Raw genomic sequence first — 21,272 nt, forward strand, 5'->3', positions numbered from 1 at the left:
GAGGAGGGGAGGAGGAAGAGGAGGAGGAGGAGGAGGAAGGGGGAGGGGGAGGAAGAGGAGGAGGTGGAGGGGGGGAGGAAGAGGAGGAGGTGGAGGGGGAGGAGGAGGGGAGGAGGAGGAGGAGGAAGAGGAGGAGGAAGGGAAAAGAAGAAGAATTATTAGAGGAGATATCAGTGAAATTGAACATAGCAAATCAATGGAGAAAATTGGCACAACCAAAAGCTGGTTCTTTGAAGAGATCAATACAATTGATATGCCTCTTGCCAAGCTAACTAAGATAAAAAGAATGAGGACACAAATTCTAATATCAGAAATGAAAGTGGGGGCATCACCACAGATCACATGGACATTGAAAAGATAATAAAGGAATATTATCAATAACTCTATGTTCATAAACGGGATAACCTAGATTAAATGGCTCAATTCCTTGAAAGATCCAAGTTGCCAAAACTCACAATAAAAATAGACAATCTGAATAGGCCTCTATCTATTAAAGAAATTGAATTTGGGTGGTTCTAGGGACAAGAAAAATAACATTAAATGAAATTTGATTTGTTGCCACAAACATAGACATTGAAGGGATTTAGACTCCATCTTGTTTTTTAATGGATTTTATTTTTTTAGATTGACTTCAGTTTCAAGGAATATTGGGTGGAATACAGAGAGTTCCCATATACCCCCAACCTCACACATGCATAACGCCCCACTATCAACACCTTGCACTAGAATGGTGTTTAGGGTACAACTGATGAACCTACATTTACAAATCATTTATCATCCCAAATCCCTGGTTTACACTAAAGTTCATTCACTCTTGGTGTCATACATTCTGTGGGTTTGGACAAATATATAAGGACATGTATCCACGATTATACTATCATATAAAGTATTTTTACTGCTCTAAAAACTCCTGTGTCCCACCAATTTTCCTGTCCTCCCCATTAACCCTTGACAACCAATGATCTTTTTCTGTTTCCATAGTTTTGTCTTTTCCAGAATGTCATACAGCTGGAATTATATAGGATGTAGTCTTTTAATATTGGCTTCTTTCCCTTAGTAATTTACATTTAAGGTTCCTTCATATCTTTTTATGGCCTGATAATTCATTTAAGTTTTAAATAATATTCCACCACATGGTTATACCACAGTTTGTTCATCCATTTATCTACATAAGGACATTTATTTTTATTTATTTATTTTTAATTTCATTTATTTATTTCTCAGAGAGAGAGAGAGCACGCACAAGCAGGGGGAGCAGCAGGCAGAGGGAGAAGCAGGCTCCTCGCTGAGCAAGCACCCCGATGCAGGACTCAATCCCAGGACCCTGGGATCATGACCTGAGCCGAAGGCAGATGCTTAACCGACTGAGCCCCCCAGGAGTTCCATACATAAGGACATTTAGATTGCTTGCAAGTTTCAGTGATTATCTGCTATAAATATCTATGTGTAAGTTTTTGTGTGAACATAACTTTTAGCTCATTTTTCAAACTACCAAGGAATGCTATTATTGACTGTATGGTAAGAGTGTTTAGTTTTGTAAGAAACTACCAAATTGTGTTTCAAAGTGGCTATACCATTTTGCATTTTCACCAGAAATAATGCGAGTTTCTATTGGCTCATATCCTCACCAGCATTTGGTGATGTCATTGTTTATACATTTTGGCCATTCTAATAGGTATATAGGGGTTTCTCATTATTGTTTTAATTTGCAATTCTCTAATGACATAATAAGCATCTTTTCATATGCCTATTTACCAAAAGTATATCTTCTTTGATGAAGTATTCATTCAGGTCATTTGTCCATTTCTTAATCGGGCAGCATTTTTTTTAATTGGTGAATTTGATGAGTTCTTTGTATATTTTGGATAACGGTTCCTTATCACAATGTATTTGCAAATATTTTCTCCCAGTCTGTAGCTTGTCTTCCTAGTCTCTTGACATTGTCTTTCTCGGAGCAGACATTTTTAATTTTAATGAAGTCTAGGTTATCAATTATTTATTTCATGGACTCTGCCTTTGGTGTTGTGACTCCATATTTTTTAATGAGGGTTTCTCATCCTAGAATTAACTGGACAGTTAAAGGAATATGGTTTAAATTCTTATCATAAAGTGACCTTTCTCGTGGGAAAATGAGAACTAAAGAGGTTTCAAAAGAAATCATAATCATAATTATGGTAAACATTTATTTAGTGCATATTGAGTTTCTTAGAAAACATTTAAAACCTATACATTTAATATTTGATTTAATCCTCACCATAATCATACATGGAATGAATGGTACCATAACATCATAATCATTTTATAAGTTAGGAATGGAAAACTCAGAAAGATTAATAGCACTCTCAAGGTCATGCAGCTGGTTAATGTTAGAGTCAGCATTTCAGCGCAGGAAGATCCAGGATTCCAACTCGGTCAAGGTTCTGTACCACCAACATATTTATTCACTGCACTACCTCAAGAAGTTTCCTAGAGAACAATGAGCAAGTGTTCAGGCTCGGGAGATGGGGATATGATTATAAATGCAGCAAGAAATGGCTTCAGTGGTTTCAGGAAATGAAGCAGAAGCCTTCAGCTTCTCATTTAGAACCCAAGTTCTTGGAGCTTCTCTCCTCTCATACCTTCTTATCATTTAATTATTAGCAGCCTCGGTTAATCATTAATTATGCACCATCAATTATGCTTACATTATCGTTTCAAATAGATACAATATCTGATTGATTTGACTAAAATAACCCCCTTGTTTAATTGTCAATTTGCATAAATTCACATGCAATGAGGTGTTGCACAGTGATTCATTAGGCACCGAGAAGAGCAGCCACAACCTGAACAACGGGAGGCTCAGTCTCACAAATTATTGCTGTTTTCATCAGGAAAGGAATTCCATTAAAACTGACTTTCCCTAGTTTGGAACTGTGATGAGGAGTTTGAAAGTTTAAGCTACCATGGGCTTTGTGGGCAGACACTACAAGGGAGCACACACTCATGACCACTGGCAAGACATCTGTCCTGCAACTAATTGAAACTCTCTCCTGTGCTGGTCCAGTGCTTTAATGGCAAGACAATGGATTTGCATGCTGGTGCTCTCATTACAGAGATGGCCGTCTGAATGTGATCCCAAAGTCCAGGGAGTTGAACGACTCACTTCCCCCACTGACTGGAAGGGAAGTTTTGGTTGAAGGTGAGTGAGGTGAACTAGCAAATTTGCTTTGTCTATTTTCCTTTGCTTCCTTGATAATCACATAACATTTATAAGTGCCTACTATGTGCTAGGCTTGCATTAGAAATCAGACATAACTTGGGAAAAAAAGAAATCATACATATCTTGTTCACATTTAATACTATAACCCTATGAAGTTTACAGGGCTCTCATATTTTTAGAGGTCACTAATTTAGCAAATGTCAAAGCTGCGATAGATCCTAAATCTAATGGATTCCTACTTCTTCGGTATTATATCCCAGGGCCTATGAGTAACGATCTTTAACTAGTACCTAGGAGAACCTAGAAGTATTGGTGTTCATATTAAGAGGCATGTATTTCCAAAAGCATATTAAGGCATATTCTTCTATTTCCAGTGGCACTTTATTATTTAAGCCACTACTGATTAGGAGTTGGTTTTAGGCAATGCATGATTAGGGATTTTTTCTGGATTTATTTCTGTTATACTTTAATAACAATGTATATTTTTATGGCTCTACAGTTTCCAAAGAACCACAAAGCTACAGTGAATAACATTGTCTCTATGACCTTCTTGGAATCTAGGGTAGTGTTTCAATCCTCATTTTATAGATTTGAAAATTCAGAAATGTACTTGCCCCAAATTATGAAAGTCATTAAAAAAAAAGGACTAAAATAAAAGACCTCTAATTCTGAAGTCTCTCCTCTTTTTTCTACACTTTACTACTTTTTTTTTTCTGTAACTTTAGGTGACCAGTGTGCTCAAATGGCTCCTGATTCTCCAGAGTATTTCCACAGGAATACTTGAGCTCCTGCAGATGACAGTGAGGGTCATAGGGTAAGCTACTTTGCTATGAAGTCCCCTGACTTATTGGAAGGTATTTTCCTGGAGTCCCACCCTCTCAAGATAAAAACAAAACAAAACAAAACAAAAAAATAAAAACAAAACAAAAAAACAAAACAAAACAAAAAAAACTTTCTGCAGATTGTTCTTCTCGCTTTTTACCCTAGAGCTCATGTGCCCTCATAAGTTTTGAATAAGAGGCACTGAAACCTAGTTTCACCCACCAGCCATTATTTACATAAGTTCTCTTTTTCTGGCCATTTTCACTTTATCTCTAATTCCCACTATAAAGCAAAGTGGTATGTAGGCAACAGCCACAATAACTTAAAAAATAACAAAAGCTCAGTAAGTTTAAAGTTCCCAATATGTTTGAGGGGATAATAGTGTACATTTGAAATAGCACACAAAAAGTAGTGAAACAAAATAAAGAATCATGTATCAAGACCTGATGACATAAAAAAATAGTAATTAGAAAGAATACATATACAATTATAAAATAAAAAGTAAACTCAGTAGCTGGAGTAACAACTAGCCTGGGCATAAAGTATACATTTGTAAACTAGAAAATAACACCAATGAATTTATCAATTAAAAAAAAAAAAAAAAAAAGCTTGGGGACAGCTGGCGGCTCAGTCCTTTAAGAAGCTGACTCCAGCTCAAGGCGTGATCCCAGGACCCTGATCAGCAGGAAGCCCGCTTCTCCCTCTCCCACTCCCCCACTCACTCATGTTCTCTATCTCTTAAATAAAATAAATAAAATATTTTTAAAAGCATAAGGAAACAGAATAATTAAAAATATGAAGGAGAAATAAATAATATGAAGGAGAATCAAACCTAACAGACGCTCTAAGGTGGAACTCTAAACTCTTCCTTTGAAGCCTTTAGTTGGGGAACTGATGTGATCCATTGTCTATGTTAGTTACAGAAAAAGAAGATATTAGACAATGAGTCTTAACAAAAGGCAAAATTTCAGAGTGAACCAGAACCTCTTTTTCTCAATAGGATCTTTTCTTGTATTTTGGGCATGTAGACAAGTCCATATGCTATTTCACTGTTTTGTAACCTTCATTTGGTTATTAAAACATCTTTACTCAGAGCTGCTGATTTCAAATGTAAGGCAGAATCCAGTCCTGGAATTCTCCCCATTATTTTTGATGCCATAGTGGTTCCAGAAATAAAGTTTCTCTTCTTTGCTGGCCTTTGGAGGAGTGTCAATCTTATAGTAATGCGGGGGGAAAAAAAAAAAAAGGTATGGTTGATGAGATTGTTCTAACATGAGGAAAATGCAGGAGTCCCAAGTTGAATGACCAACTTTGACTTGCACGGGTGTCTGCTAGGGGGAATGAAATGATTTTCTACATCTACTAGGATACTTGAAATGTGAGACAACTGTACTCTGCTAATTTAGGGTCCCTTCAATTGGGAAGTAATGTTTCTAATACATTGGCTAAAGTTGCTTATTAATTAAGATTATATCATTTTTGAATTTGGGATGTGGAAGGTACCCTACCTTAAAACATAATAGATTTCTATTTCACTTATTTCTTTAATTTTTTGGAAATCATAGAATTTTAAACCTCAAATATTCACTATGATAACAAAATGTCTGCATGAAGCCTATTTTAGTATCAAAAGTATCCACACTTTGCCATATTCTTGCTGATTTTACTTCTTGGTTATGACTGTTTAAAGATAATAGAATGAGAAATGAAGGGGAGATTAGTTACATAACACCTGCAAAACTATTTAAATAGTAATGTTTTAAATATTTAATAGATATGAATTACCACTACATGTTCTAAAACATTGGAATTGCACATAAAACCCTTGTTCTCCTTATTTTAAATGCATTCAGGGAAAAGTTATTTAAATTAAAAAAAAAGTTATATTCCCAGGATAAAAATCATAGAACTGTGAGAATCTCATAACTCCACCTATTATGTAGTCTTAATAAGTAACAGGGTTTGTGGGAATAAAATATTATTGTTAGTCATTCCAACCAATTGGACTGAAAGTATTGTCAATTTTCAAAAGTACAGTACTGCATTTGTACAAGTTTCTCTAATAAGTCATACTTTTGTTAAAATATGTTTGTTTTTTCTTACTATAAGAAACAATTGTATTCTGAAATAAGTATTGCAATTTTCTTAGCTATGTTAGAATTATATAAGTGTTTATTAATGTAGGTTACATTAAGTACCATTTATATATTGTCTCAGAAACAATAAATGTCATCTGATTTCTGCTTCATTATGTTTAAGGTATGGTGACTGAAAAGATACTATCATTAGCTCAATTTTTTTTTCTCCTACCACGGGATTGCTAATATTTTAAAAAGTTAGTTGCAGTTAAAGTTTTATCTGTCCTTTGATTTATATAATGTAAGTCAGGGCAATGTAATTTTGTACAATATTGAGATTCACTGTGAAATTATACTCATCATTTGAGGCCCAGACTGAATCACATCTCTGCTAGAGGCATTTATCTTATTAAATTCATGACATACAAAGTTTGGAATAAACCTTAGAACTCATCATGTCATACCCCTAGACCAGAATTTCTCAAATGCTTTTGTATCAACCTTCCATCAGCAGCACATCTCAAAATCACCCATAAAATCACACTCTTAAAAGGGTGAAGCCCAGAAATCTGAATTTAAATTGGCACTCCAAGTAATATTATGCATTATAAAATTGTCAAACCACTACTCCAGCTGGGCTTGAAATCCTTCTTTGACAACTTTTCCAATGGTTGAATATCTTTGTAGGAGAAAAAAAAGTGTAACTACACTACACTCAAACGATGCTCATAATCTAGGTAGTTCTATTATAAATATAAATATATTTTCTACTTTGTCAAACAGTGCTGCTTCCAAACATTTATTTCAGCTTTCTGCAACTACAGTGAAACTTCCAATTGTTCAAACACATTTTGACAATTGATGTCATATTAGTCAGTGATATCCTTACATTATTAAGTTTGAATAGATACTTTTATCACTCTCTGATGACACTATTTCAAGCTTCCTAACTCTATGGCCATGCAGAATTATTAACATTCCGGGAAGCTTTTATTGGATTATGTTCCTCTTAATGCGGAGTATACAAATCAAATGCAATCTTTTGGATTGTTGAAGGGTCCCATAAATTAAAGGAAATAAGTGAATAGAGAAATAAAATTTAAGAGGAAATTAATATCTTTGAATGCTGCGTCATCAGCATGGCTCAAGTTCTCAACAATCATTGTTTTATGTAAAACCGCGCTAAACATAGGAAGCAGGGAATTTCTTATTAAATGACTTTTCATATTTTTCTTGATACCATATCCTAAACTATGGTTGCACTAACATTCGGAACCTGGTCTGTTTGTTACCAGAGCTTGTGTTTGCTTTCTACATACTAGGCTTAAAAAGGGACTTACTACCTTTAGCCTAAACAATGAAAGTTCTTATGACCTCGAGGGTATCTGTAATTGCTCATAAAAACGAACAGTATTACTTTTAAATGTATAAAAGAACGAAATCTCATGATATGTAATTAAAATAAGCAACATTAAGATTGTCAATTTTATTATCATGAATACTAGTTTAATGTGCAAGATTAGCCAGTTATTACATTAAGGTGTTCTCATCTATTATTTCACTTAATCTTCAAAATAGCTTCATATGGTAGATTCTTCTGTAATTTTAACATTGATGTTTTAGGCATTAAAGATAAGGACAAGATCCAAAAAGTTTCTGGAGAGAATAAACAGATTATTTACAAAGAAAAATAGGATGTCATCAGGATTCCCAGCAGTAACATCAGGAATGGAATAGATTCCATTCTTTGAAAGTACAGAAAATGGAATAATGGCTTCTGGTATGTTATGTAGGAAAAAAACTGGGAGTTGAGAAAGGAAAAAAAAAAGCCTTATAACTATATTGAGAGAAACTTTATTAGGTTTCTTCCTTCTTTTCCCCCTTCTTTCCTTCCTTCTGTTCCTTTCTTTCTTCTTTTTCCTTCATTTTAAAAATTTCTGTATGTTTAAAATTTAGCAAGAAAACTAAGGCAATTATTAATTTCAAGGGAAATGATAACAAAAGCAAAATAAATTTTCATAAAATAAAGCCTATATTATGTTATTTATGGCTCAGCTATAAACAACCTCCCTATACTCAGTGTTTAATATTGATATAGATAAAATTTACAATATAAATATAAAAATAGGACATGTGATTGTGCGTGTATGTGTGTTTGAGTAAGGTCTTGAAACTCATCTTCTGTAAGAAAAACTTCACAGATAATTTTCTAGAAGAAAAAACTAGGACATTTCTATTTTAAAACATACTGTTTTCTTCCAATTTCAGCTCCAACATAGAAAGAGCTGGAAGCCATCCCTCTCATTCTTACATTAAGAAAAATCTGAGGTGCACCTGGGTGGTTCAGTCAGTTAAGCATCTGACTCTTGGTTTCAGCTCCCATCCTGATCTCAGAGTTGTGAGACCAAGCCCTGTGTGGAGCCTGCTTGAGATTCTCTCCCTCTCCCTATGCCCCTCCAACCACCACCCCCCAACACACACCAGCTTGCTCCCTCTGTCTCTCTAAAATAAATAAATAAATCTTTAAGAAAAAAGAAAAAAACTGGAAAAAAACCCTGACAATTAACGACTTTTACAGAATCCATGAAATAAATGAAGTCTCAGGCAAACAGTCACCCTAAAATGTAGAGGCAGGTGATTCCTGATTCAGAGTCATAACTGATTGCCGCTTATCTGGACCAGAGACTGGGACCATTAGTTGATAGGAACAGTTGAGGGTAGACTAATTTAACAGTAAAAACAAAACAAAACAAAACTCCTGGTGGCTGCAGTCTTCTGTGTGTGTGTTTGATGATAAGGGGGCATCTTTTCAATAGTTTTACCTCCAGGAACCACACCAGGTGGTTTGACTCATAAGTAGAGTCAAAAAAGACCACCTCAAGGCTCTGTCAAATAAAGTGAAGGAATTACCATTGTGAAATACACATAGAAAATTCTACACATAAAATACCTTCCAGAAAATAGAAACAGAAAAGACATTTTTTTTTGTCTTCTTATGAAGCTACCACCACATATAAAAAAGGCTAAGGAAGAAAAATCATGATTGTATCAATTATTATAGAAAAAACATTTGATAAAATCTAATACTCATTCAGGACAAAAACACTCAATAAACAAGGATTGGAGGGGAGCTTTCTCAACTTGTTGAAGTACATCCACAAAAAACTACAGCTAACTACAGATTTAGTGGTGAGAAACTGAATTCTTTCACCTCAAAATATCCTTTCTTATCAATCATATGGAGCAACATACTAGATTCTTAGCTAGTACAATAAGCAAGAAAAATAGATAAAGAATAAGGAATAAAGGCATATACATTGGGAAGGAAGGAATAAAGTCATCTTTGTTCACAGATGATGTGAGTGTCTATGTAGAAAATCACAAAGAATCCACAAAAATCAAGAAATAAAACCTCCGAGAATAAGCTCTATAGCAAAGACACAGGATACATGGCTAATATACAAAAGTCAATTGCTTTCCTATATACCAGAAGTGAACAGCTAGAAACTTGAAATTTTTGAAATTTAAAAAATGTAATTTATAGCAGACTTCCCCTTAAAAATATTTAGGTATAAATCTAACAAAATATCTACAAGACTTACATGCAGCTTCCTAAAAATTCAGTATTATTAAGATGTCAATTCTTTTCAACTTGATGAATAGATTTAATACAATTCCAATCAAATCCCAAGAAGTGAATCTATGCATACCCACAAACTTATTATGAAATATATGACAAAAGACCTAGAATAACTACACAAAACTGAACAAGAGAAATCAAGTTGGAGAAGTCACACAACCTTTATTATAAAAGTTTTTTTTTATTATAAAGAAGTCACACAAACTTTATTATAAAGCTAAAATAAAAACATCGTAGAATTGGTACAAGAATATAAACATGGAACAGAGTCCAGAAGACCCACATAAATACGGTAAATGACATTTTACAAAAAAAGCAAAGGCAATTCAATGGAGAAGAAATAGGCTTTTCGACAAACGGTGCTGATACATATGCAGAAAAATAAACCCAGATATAGACCTTATATCTTTCACAAGAGTAACTGATGATGAATCATAGATGAAAATGTGAAATGAAAATCTATAAAACTTCCAGAAGAAGAAATAAAATATCTAGGTGATCTTTGGTTTGGCAGTGAGATTTTAGATATAACACCAAAAGTACGATCAAGGAAAGAATAGTAAATTGAATCACATTAAAATTAAAAATTTCTTCTCTTATAATGAAAGAGAATGCAAAGAGAAGCCACAGACAATAGAAAATATTGACAAAACACACGCATGATAAAGGATTATATCTGAAATATACAAAAGGCTATTAAAACAACAGTACACAACCCAATTTAAAAATGGACAAAAGATCTAAACAGAGACCTCACCCAAAAAGCTGCACATGTAGCAAATAAGCATGTGAAAAGCTGCTTAACATTATATGCTGTTAGGAAATTTTCAAACTAAAACAAGAATATAATGCCCTTATACAGCTTTTAGAATGTCTACAATCCAAACAACATTGGCAGCACCAGTTGCTAGGTAAGGATGCAGGACACCAGGAACTCTTATTTATTGCTAATGGGAATGCAAAATGTGATAGCCACTTTGAAAACAGTTTGGCAGTTTATTACAAAGCTAAACATGGTCTTACCATATGATCCAGGAAATACATTCCAAAGTATTTACAAAACTTACTTGAAAACTTATGTCCACACATACAAAAAAAAAAAAAAAAATCTTCACATGAATGTTTATAGTAACTTTATTCATAATCATCAAAAACTGGAAGTACTAAGATGCTCTTCCATAGGTGAATGGATAAACAAAATACACCACGTTTGTACAATGGAATATTATTCAGTGATTAAAATATAAGCTATCAAGCCATAAAAAACACATTCATGAATGTTAAATGCATATGATCAGTGAAAGGAGCCAGCTGAAAAGGCTATCAACTACCTAATTTCAAATATATAACATGCTGGAAACAGCAAAGCTATAGTTTATGGTAAAAAGATTAGTGGTTAGTAGGAGTTTGGGAACAGAGGGGAAAATTGAATAGATGAAGCACATACGTTTTTTAGGTCTGTGAATTTATTCTGTGGGATTCTGTAATTTTGGATGCATAGTGCTATAAATTTGTTAAAATGCATAGAACTTTACATTAAAATAATAAGAGTGAAACTTCATGTATGAAATTTTAAAAAAAGAATCTTTTGGATGTTGGGATGCAGAATGTCACACCCAAATCTAACTATATTACACATGTATGAGACAACCTTTCTAAAATGGAGGAGGGAGAAATGCTTACCTAAATGACTTTGGTAATGAGTGGACTATGAAAGATTAAAGGCAGAAGAAGCTGTACAAAAGCACTGTATTTTAGTTGATAAAGTTATTGCTCACCATGGCACAGATGAGCAATTCTAATACTATCATACATGTGCACTAGAATTGAACAGTTAAGTAAATGGTGGGCATTGAACTAGCTTTCTCTTCGTGAGTTTAGAGATAAACAAGGGGAAGAGGCTAGAATGATCCATTTTTTAATGAATTAAAGGTGGAGATATCAGTATGAACTCATGTTTAGCTTAAGATAGATATAGATGGCTACATGCACAAATATTTAGATATAAGATAAAGTATATACACACAGTATTCTACACAAATGCATTTCTTACTCTGCCATCTGAGAGAACCAAGAAACACTAACAGTACAGTGGCAAAGACCACACCTAGTGCACAGATCTAGGTTGCTAACACTATTCTCCAATAAAAAGACCTAGATCTTCCTGAAAAAAATGTCTGATTCAAAGACTGGGGCAGGAAATATATAAGATGATCCTGGAGCATCATCTTGTAGTATCAGAAAGTAGACATACTAAAAAATAAAACAAAATAAAGCAAACAATAACAATGACAACAAAAATAATACATCGATGAGGATATATCAAAAGGGCATGACTCCCCTGAAAGAGGTTTCAATGGCCACAGCTGGAAAATTTGAGACATAATAAATCAAGTACTATTGAATTATACCACAAAGTATAAAATAAATGTCTATAAGTCATTCTGATACAAAAAAAAAAAAAAACCCTGAATATACGAATACATGGAAAGAAAGAAATCTGTGAAAAAAATTCCGATAGTTTATGTAGATACACCTCCCTCAAGAGATGAAGTGTACCTCCCCACGTTTTAAGTGTGTGCTGCACATGACTTCCTTTCAAAGAGGACAATACGGAATGGAGGTTAGGGGAGGAGTAGCTTTCAGTGAAGAAACTGACAAACTACTTGAGCCAGATGGTCCAGGTCAACATGAACAGTGGCAAGTCTGGTTGATAGTATGCATTTTTTGATATAATATAATGAAAATGTCACTTAATTTCTGTGGTCTTCTTCCTCAAAACCTACAATCCAGTCTAATCATGTGAAAAACATCATAAATCAAACTTCTACTACTCGGAGTCATCAAGGTCATCAAAAACAGGGAAAGTCTGTAAAAGTGGTACAGCCCAGAGTACCCACAGCAACCTATGACTAAATGTAATGTGATATTCTGGATGGTAGCCTGGAACAGAGAAAAGACATTAGGCAATCATAATGTAGGAAAATAAAAACATAATATACTAATATAAGATGTTACCAGTAAAGAAAACTAGGTGAGGGGTATATGAGAATTTTCTGTACTATCTTTTTCAACTTTTCTGTAAACCTAAAAGTGTTTTAAAAATAGTTTATTTAAAAACACATTGTTTTAATTTAAATTCAATTAATCACCATATGGTACATCATCAGTTTCAGATGTAGAGTTCAGTAGTTTATCAGTCGCATCTGACACCCAGTGCTCATCACATTATGTACCCTCCTTAATGCCCATCACCCAGTTACCCCATCCCCCCATCCCTGCCCCTTCAGCAGCCCTCAGTTGGCTCCCTATGATTAAGAGTCTATCATGGTTTGTCTCCCTCTCTTATTTCTTCCCCTTCAGTTTTCCCTGCCTTCCCCTATGATCCTCTGCACTGTTTCTTATATTCTACATATGAGTGAAATCTTATGAAAACTATCTTTCTCTGATTGACTTATTTCACTCAGCATAGTGCCCTCCAGTTCCATCTATGTCAATGTAAATGAGATTTCATCCTCTTTGATGGCTGAGTTATATTCTATTTCATATACATACCACATCTTCTTTATCCATTCACCTGTCAATGGACATTTGGGCTCTTTCCACAGGTTGGCTATTGTGGACATTGCTGCTATAAACATTGGGATGCAGATGCCCTTTCAGATTACTACATTTGTATCTTTGGGGTAAGTACCTAGTAGTGCAATTCCTGGGTTGTAAGGCGGCTTTATTTTTAACTTCCTGAGGATCCTCCAAACTGTTTTCCAGAGTAGCTACACCAGTTTGCATTCCCACCAATAGTGTAAGAGGATTACCCTTTCTCTGCATCCTCACCAACATTTGTTGTTTCCTGACTTGTTAATTTTAACCATTCTGACTGGTGTGAGATGGTATCTCATTGTGTGTGTTTTTTTAAAGATTTTATTTATTTATTTAAGACTGAGCCACCCAGGCACCCCTCATTGTGGTTTTGATTTGTATTTCCCTGATGCCAAGTGATGCTGAGCATTTTTTATGGGTTCATTGGCCATTTGTATGTCTTCTTTGAGGAAATGTCTTCTGCCCATTTCTTGATTGGATTATTTGTTTTTTGGGTGTTGAGTTTGATAAATTCTTTATAGATTTTGGATACTAGCCCTTTATCTGATATGTCATTCGCAAATATCTTCTCCCATTCTGTAGGCTGCCTTTTAGGTTTGTTGACTGTTTCCTTTGCTGTGCAAAAGCTTTTTATCTTGATGAAGTCCCAATAGTTCATTTTTGCCTTTGTTTCCCTTGCCTTTGGAGATGTGTCTAGCAAGAAATTGTTGCAGCTGACATTGAAGAGTGCTGTCTGTGTTCTCCTCTAGGATTTTGATGGATTCCTGTCTCACATTTAGGTCTTTAATCCATTTTGAGTTTATCTTTGTGTACGGTGGAAGAAAACGGTAAAGTTTCATTCTTTTATATGTTGCTGTCCAGTTTTTCCACCACCATTTGTTGAAGAGACTGTGTTTTTTCCTTTGGATATTCTTTCCTGCTTTGTTGAAGATTAGTTGACCATAGAATTGAGGGTCCATTTCTGGGTCCTCCATTTTGTTCTATTAGTCTATGTGTCTTTTTTGTGCCATACTGCCTTGGTGATTATAGCTTCATAATTTAGGTTAAGTCCAAAATAATGACACTGGCTTTGATTTTCTTCTTCAACATTCCTTTGGCTATTTGGGGTCCTTTCTAGTCTCAGCAATCAAATAAATAAATAAATAAATAAATAAATAAATGGCATTCAAATTGGAAAAGAAGCCCAACTCTCACTCTTTGCCGATGGCATGATACTTTATGTGGAAAATCCGAAAGACTCCACCCCAAAATTGCTGAATTCATACATGAATTCAGCAACATGGCACGATATAAAATCAACACACAGAAATCAGTTCCATTTCTATACACTTACATTGAGCCAGAAGAAAAAGAAATTAAGGAATCAGTCCTATTTTCAATTGCCCCAAAAACCATAAGATACCTAGGAATAAACCTAACCAAAGAGGTAAAGGATCTGTACTCTAAAAACTACAGAACGCTAATAAGAAAAAAAATTGAGGAAGACACAAAGAAATGGAAAAACATTCCATGTTTATGATTGAAAGAATAAATATTGTTAAAACGTCTATGCTACCCAGAGCAGTCTACACATTCAATGAAATCCCTATCTAAACATAATCCACATTTTTCACAGAGCTGGAACAAATAATGCTAAAATCTGTATGGAAACAGAAAAACACACTTTTAAGGAAAATCCAGGTAAATAGAGAAGTGCTTGCTTCTTAGGAGCAGGATTCAGCTGTTGGGAACAGTAGGATAGAGGATGATGACTTTCCTTTCTAAACTTGTAGTGGTTTTCAAGTAAATAAATTGTGCACATGACTTTCTCTGTGAAGAAGCAGCAGAAGCAGAAGAAGCAGAAGAGGAAGAGGAAGAGGAAGAAGGAAGAGGAGGAAGAGGAGGAAGAAGAGGAGGAAGTAGGGAGAGGGGAGGGGGAGGAGGAGGAGGAGGAGGGTGGGAACAAAGGAAGAAGAGACTAAAGAAGGGAGGAAGGATAGGAGGAAAAGAGGGAAGAAAAAGATTTAGGCTAACCTGCCCCAAATTATCCAGGTAATAAGATAAAACCGGGGCTTAAATTCAATTGGTTCTTATGCCAAAGTCCACAGGATTAACCGCTTTCTCTTTTCCCTTTTGTAAAAAGAGGACGAAATGGTTAGAAGGGAGCTAGACATCTCTTGCTTAACTGCAGCTAAAAGGTAAGAAATTTCATTTCTCATTCCTTCAGCAAATTTATTGAAAATGTATTCAGTGCCAGATGTTACTGAACTGAATACCTCATTATAATTTTAAAAAGAAACTTGGAACTTGCCTCAAATGTTGCAAACAGTGAAGTCCACTCTACCTGCTTTGCCTTCTAATGCTTTTCTTAAGCTGCTCTTCGATAACTTCTTTTGTCACATCGTCTCCGTGTCATCTTGGAATTTTGATTTGCAAGGCCAGATTCTGGGGTGGAACTTTAAGTTGAGGGAAAGAGATTTACTAACTCTACAGAAGACGATCTTATTTGGGAAGCATAGGAGGAAAATAACCTCTGTGTGAAGAAAGTGAGAAGGCTCTTACTGAACCCTGAAAAAGCTGCTTTGCATGTAATTTTATTCACTTCTTAATCAGTGGATGATGATATATGATTTTTTTTTTTTAGGCCAAGGCATAAAGTTATTCTTTAAGTGTTTTATGTAGCTAAGAAAAGGAATGGACTAGGCGATCTTCCCCTCTCCGTGTTGTCGTCGTCGTTGTCGTTGAAGCAAGCCGGAGGGATGAAACTAATTTTCTGTGTAATTATTTTAAGACTGACTTAGAGAATTATCTTTTTCTTGATTCTTTTCCCCTGTTGTGTTTACAATTGAGAAGGTGCAAAACCTTTTTAATGAGTTGTGTCTAGACGGGAAACGATTCTGAAGATTTGTACCTCACCACTGGGGTGGGTCCTGTCGTGCTGGTTGTTTTAAAGCACAGTCTGGGTTTTCCGGGGCCACACGAGCTTCCCCTGCAGTTACAAGAAGGGGAAAAATGTCTCCTCTACGAGCATTCATAAAACGGCTGCGGAAACAAAATGCCAATTATTTGTTTATGGGGAAGGATATTCTGAACAATAATTAGAAAAATGGCCGTTTGAATTTAGCTCTACAACAATTCATGTAGGAAAACTACAAAAAGACATCCTCCTTTTAAAATTGAGAATGATTGCCTTTCTTTATTGTTTCAACTGATGTAAAATGACATAAAAGCCAGTTCTTCTCTTCCAAATCCCATTTCAAATGTTAAAACAACACCCTGATTGCCGCATATTTACAAAGTTACAACTAGGTGCACACGGGTTGTCTTTGTAAATTTTAACTGACACCAAGCACACACACACACACACACACACACACACACACACGCAGTCACATGTAAAATGTGATCCCTTTTAAATCAAGTTAATCATCATGTGAACTTGAAGGATTCTTTATATTATATAATAGTAATCATGGTATTTTATTGGGTCATATGACATCATTCCATATGATTCATTAATGTTATAAAGAAAGCACTAGAGGGACACCTGAGTGGCTGTCGGTTAAGCATCTGCCTTCGGCTCAGGTCATAATCTCAGGGTCCTGGGATCCAGCCCCCCATCAGGCTCCCTGCTTCTCTCCCTTAGCGGGGAGCCTGCTTCTCTCTCTCCCTTTGCCCCTCCCTCTGCCACTGCTTCTCTCTCTCCCTCTGCTCTCTCTCCCTCTCTCTCTCTCTCTCCCTCTCTCGAATGTGCTCTCTCTCAAGTAAATAAATAGAATCTTAAAAGAAAAAAAGCATCACAATAAGAGTCAAATTGTTGGTAGTTTCCCTGGACATTAGCTAAATCACCTTGGGTAAGCTGCAAGATCTTTCAGAGTTTCAGTGTTCTCAAATTTAAAATAGGAATAATAACATCTCTTCTGCATCTTCCAGGGTCACTATCAATGACAAATTACATGTCAGAATTTTTTGAAATTCTAAGATACTAATTATTTTTAAAGAAAGATTATAATTAAACATTTGAAATATAGGCCATCACTCTCTTATAAAAGATTAAGCCTTTGTAAACAAAGATTTAAATTTATTCATTTAAAGCTATATAAAGTTTTATATGCCAATAAATTAGTATTTTGGCAAACTGAAGAGGCCCTCAGAATTAAAGACAAATATGACTTTCTCAACTTAAAAGCAGACAACATTTGACTCAGTGTACCAAATCCTACAAACGGAAGATTCATAAAATGTATTATTTAAAAACGATTTAACTTCAGAATCATTTAGTAAATAAGAATGATACATCATTAATTTAACATTTATCAATTATGAATTGCCTTTCAATGTTCTTGAAGATATTTGAAAACAATTTGCACATCCCATGTTTTGAATAACTTTTATATTTTTGTTTGCATGATAATTTTTCTTATTTCTACTTAGCATATCTGAAAATTGAACCAATTCTAACCTTTTTAATTAGCATAAATGACAATTAATACATTATATGTATCTCAGTGTAGAGAAGATTTATTACAGTAGGCGCTGAATTAGTATTTCCAATATATTATTTATAAGTGCATTGCTAAAACAACCATCTTACAATAATTCTGCAGCAATATTCTCAGGTATTCACTTCTTCTTCTGTGACTAGTACTATTTTCACTTGAGATGTTACACTCGCACTTGATACATTTCAGATTTCACAATTCCAAAGTTATGAAAATTTAAATGAGAGCTTGTTAGAAGCTTAGCCTTACTCATAAACCTACTTATAAATTCTGCAAAGCAGTTTTACAAATAATATCCAGGATGATTATTTAAAATCTGTATTTTATTTTTTTAATTTGAATTCAATTAGCCAACTTAGAGTACATCATTAGTTTCAGATGTAGTTTAAAATATTTAGCAAAACAAATCATTTTGATTGACACAAAAGTCATTTGGAAGCAACCATGTACATGCTACAATATTGATACACTAATTATGGGTTGTTACTTATTAAAAATAAATACCTTGAGAATGGACAACTGCTAAGTAACATCAATTTTAAAAGTAGTCGTAAGTCTACATATTTATCTATATACTTCTATATAGATATATTAAAGGGAATGAAAAGTCAAACCAGCCCTCCTTGAAATAGTCACATTCAGAAAGTGTTAGCAATGTACCTCTATCTGTGTTGTTAAGTGATAAAATTATCAAAATCGTAACTATTTATCTTAAACTCCATTTTTATTTCTATAAATTGCTTAGTGTAAGATTAAAAGGTAATATTTGTAATCCAGAAATAGCATGTAATCCTGTACACACCTCAGTGCATCCTCTAACCATGGCAGGTAAGATAGTCATTGCTAGGTCCTGTAATCAACCTCATGGTTCTTATAAATACAATACATTTTTTCTCATTTTTGCTTTATAACTGAACTATATACATACACACACACACATATATATATGTGTATATATATATGAAACTTAATTAAAACTATATTCATGAGAAAGCAGGCTTGTGGTTTTAGAGTTTTATAATGCATTAGAAAAGCACCATGTTTTTCCAGGATGGATCCCTAAATAGAAGCCATATCTTACTGTCAGTTTATTACAGTCATGTTCTCTGTTTGGGGCATTAAGAAATTTTATTGTATATCCAGAAGCTATAAAGCCTAGAGTGGCTGAGTTTTTCTACTGAAATGTACAAAGACTAATGTATAAATTCAGAAGATCTGGGGATTCATTTCAGTGAAAACTTCAATAACCAGATCAGATATTTATTTGGGTCTGGAGAGATCATCATTTTTGATTTCTCTCTGCAAGCCAGTGGGAAGTCAGATGATAGATGGTTGCTTGGAGATAATGAAATCAAAACAAAGAGGTGTTATTAATAATATTCAGATTTCTAATTACATCAGCCTTATATACTGATGTAACCATATGCATTATAGGGAGATAGCGGTCAGTAAGAATGGGCCAGTTGGCCTACTGGGCATTCTTGGCCCTTCACGCTGATAACGCTGGTCTTTGTATTTTTTCCTTCTCTTTCATTCATTCTTCCCTCATTTAACTAACCTTTTAATTGCCCATTTTATTAATTGAAATTAAATATTTACTATTAGTTATTTATTTTAAGTGCCAGCAATGTGCAAAAGCCATTCTAAACGCTTTATATGAATGATCTCCTTAACTTGTCTCAATAATTCTTTCAAAATCAAAAAGTTTACGCGTTAGGAAACTAAATCTTGAATCAGTAAATTAGCCAGACTGGATTGCCATAGTTGGTAAGCCACAGATTTAGTACTCCAAACGCAAGTATGTTTGAATGTAAACTGTAAAATTGGACTCCCGATGACTCTCACGTGTAAATTTCACTTATTTCTCTTTACAATAGAACCAATCTTGCTTGCATTTTTAAGCACCTTTCTGAGAGTGGAGCCATTTCTCCACTGTTTACTAGCACAGCCGACATTCTTATTACAGATGAAAACACTTCGTTTCACAAACGTCAAATAACTTGCTCAAGTTGCTCAGCTGATAAGGACTAACAAGGGACTTGAACCCGGATCGTCTACATCTGAAACACATATTTGTTGCAGAGAAGGTGTCCCTCTGGTAACCCCTGGTCCCCCGTACTGTACAAAATGCTCTGGCTGAGCAAAGGATCTTTGTAGTAGTTATTTCCTTTGGAAGTTGCACTGCCCAAGCCCTCTGTGTGAAATCTGCCGAGTCTCACCGTTATTAAGGGCATGCCTCCAGTTCCGGAGGTGCGTTTTTCTTCAGTACATTTATACCACAAATAAACCTATCACAGCTCTCATTTCACATTCAGGATATTCTTTTTGGGGGGGGGGGATCACTTATTACTGTAGACCTCTCAATTACCACAGGGACAGCTGGAGATTTCCATTTTGGGCAAAATAACCTTTTACCTCCCCCCTCAGCTCTTCAAAGCTACTCGTTATTGTTGCAATCCAAATTACTCAAGAGTGAAAAATTGTAGCAACGGTGGAAGAAAGCATTTGCTGCGAGGTCAAAACCTTTCTTTTTCTGCTGGAGAGAAAAAGGTAGATGTTGTCAAGTAAAAATTTACCTTGAAAGACGTTCGGGCAACCACGCAGTGGAATATAACATATGCTATAAAAGGATCTCTGTATTTTTCTTTTTTCTTCAACAAAGATAAATGGAAATACACAAATGTGTAATGTTTGTTTGGGTTGTGTGGGTGGTAACTCTAATGTTAGGTGAAACTTCCATTCACAGCATTTGTTCAGATTAAATTTAATGGGAAATCAAGGAAGATTAAAATCTGGGTATCAGTGAGGGAGATTTGTAATTACAAGTCACTTCACTCAATTCCATCATGGAATTCTAGTTAAAATCATATCCTACCCCCTCCCCACCACCATGCCCTAAAAAGCTAAGAAAATAAATTGATTCCTTATTAACAAAATTTATTCAGCACCAAGCATAGTGCTCGTAAATTGATATAAAATGAATAAATGGATAAACAAAAAGGTTATGGACAAATTATCAACATCATTTAAGAAAGAGCATAATAAAGGAGAAACAACTGTCTTCTAAAGTGTAAAACCCCATTTTTTTTTCTAGTCCAAGGACCTGAGTCCTTTAGAGAAGAGCTGCCACTGATTTCAAAAACAAAACCTCTATAAAATTGTTTTAAACACATGAGACCTGGCTAGTTTTTATTTCTACAAGCTTGATTAAAATCATAGAATTATTATTTCCAATTTTCAGTTGACTCCATTTTTTAAATACATAATTCAATAAAAGTCTTATTATAACCTGAAATACAATGCCCTAGAGTTCGAGGTAATGAATTTGTCCCACTATATGTGCGGTGCCCTTTTTCTTATATGAGTAATGAAAAGATAAACCACGTTGCTTCAAATTTCCATGTTGTATATAGAAGTGGTTCTAGCACATTACATTTCATTCCACAGGGTAC

Source organism: Ursus arctos, unplaced genomic scaffold (assembly GCF_023065955.2).
Source record: "Ursus arctos isolate Adak ecotype North America unplaced genomic scaffold, UrsArc2.0 scaffold_9, whole genome shotgun sequence".
In the NCBI taxonomy this organism is placed as follows: Eukaryota; Metazoa; Chordata; class Mammalia; order Carnivora; family Ursidae; genus Ursus; species Ursus arctos.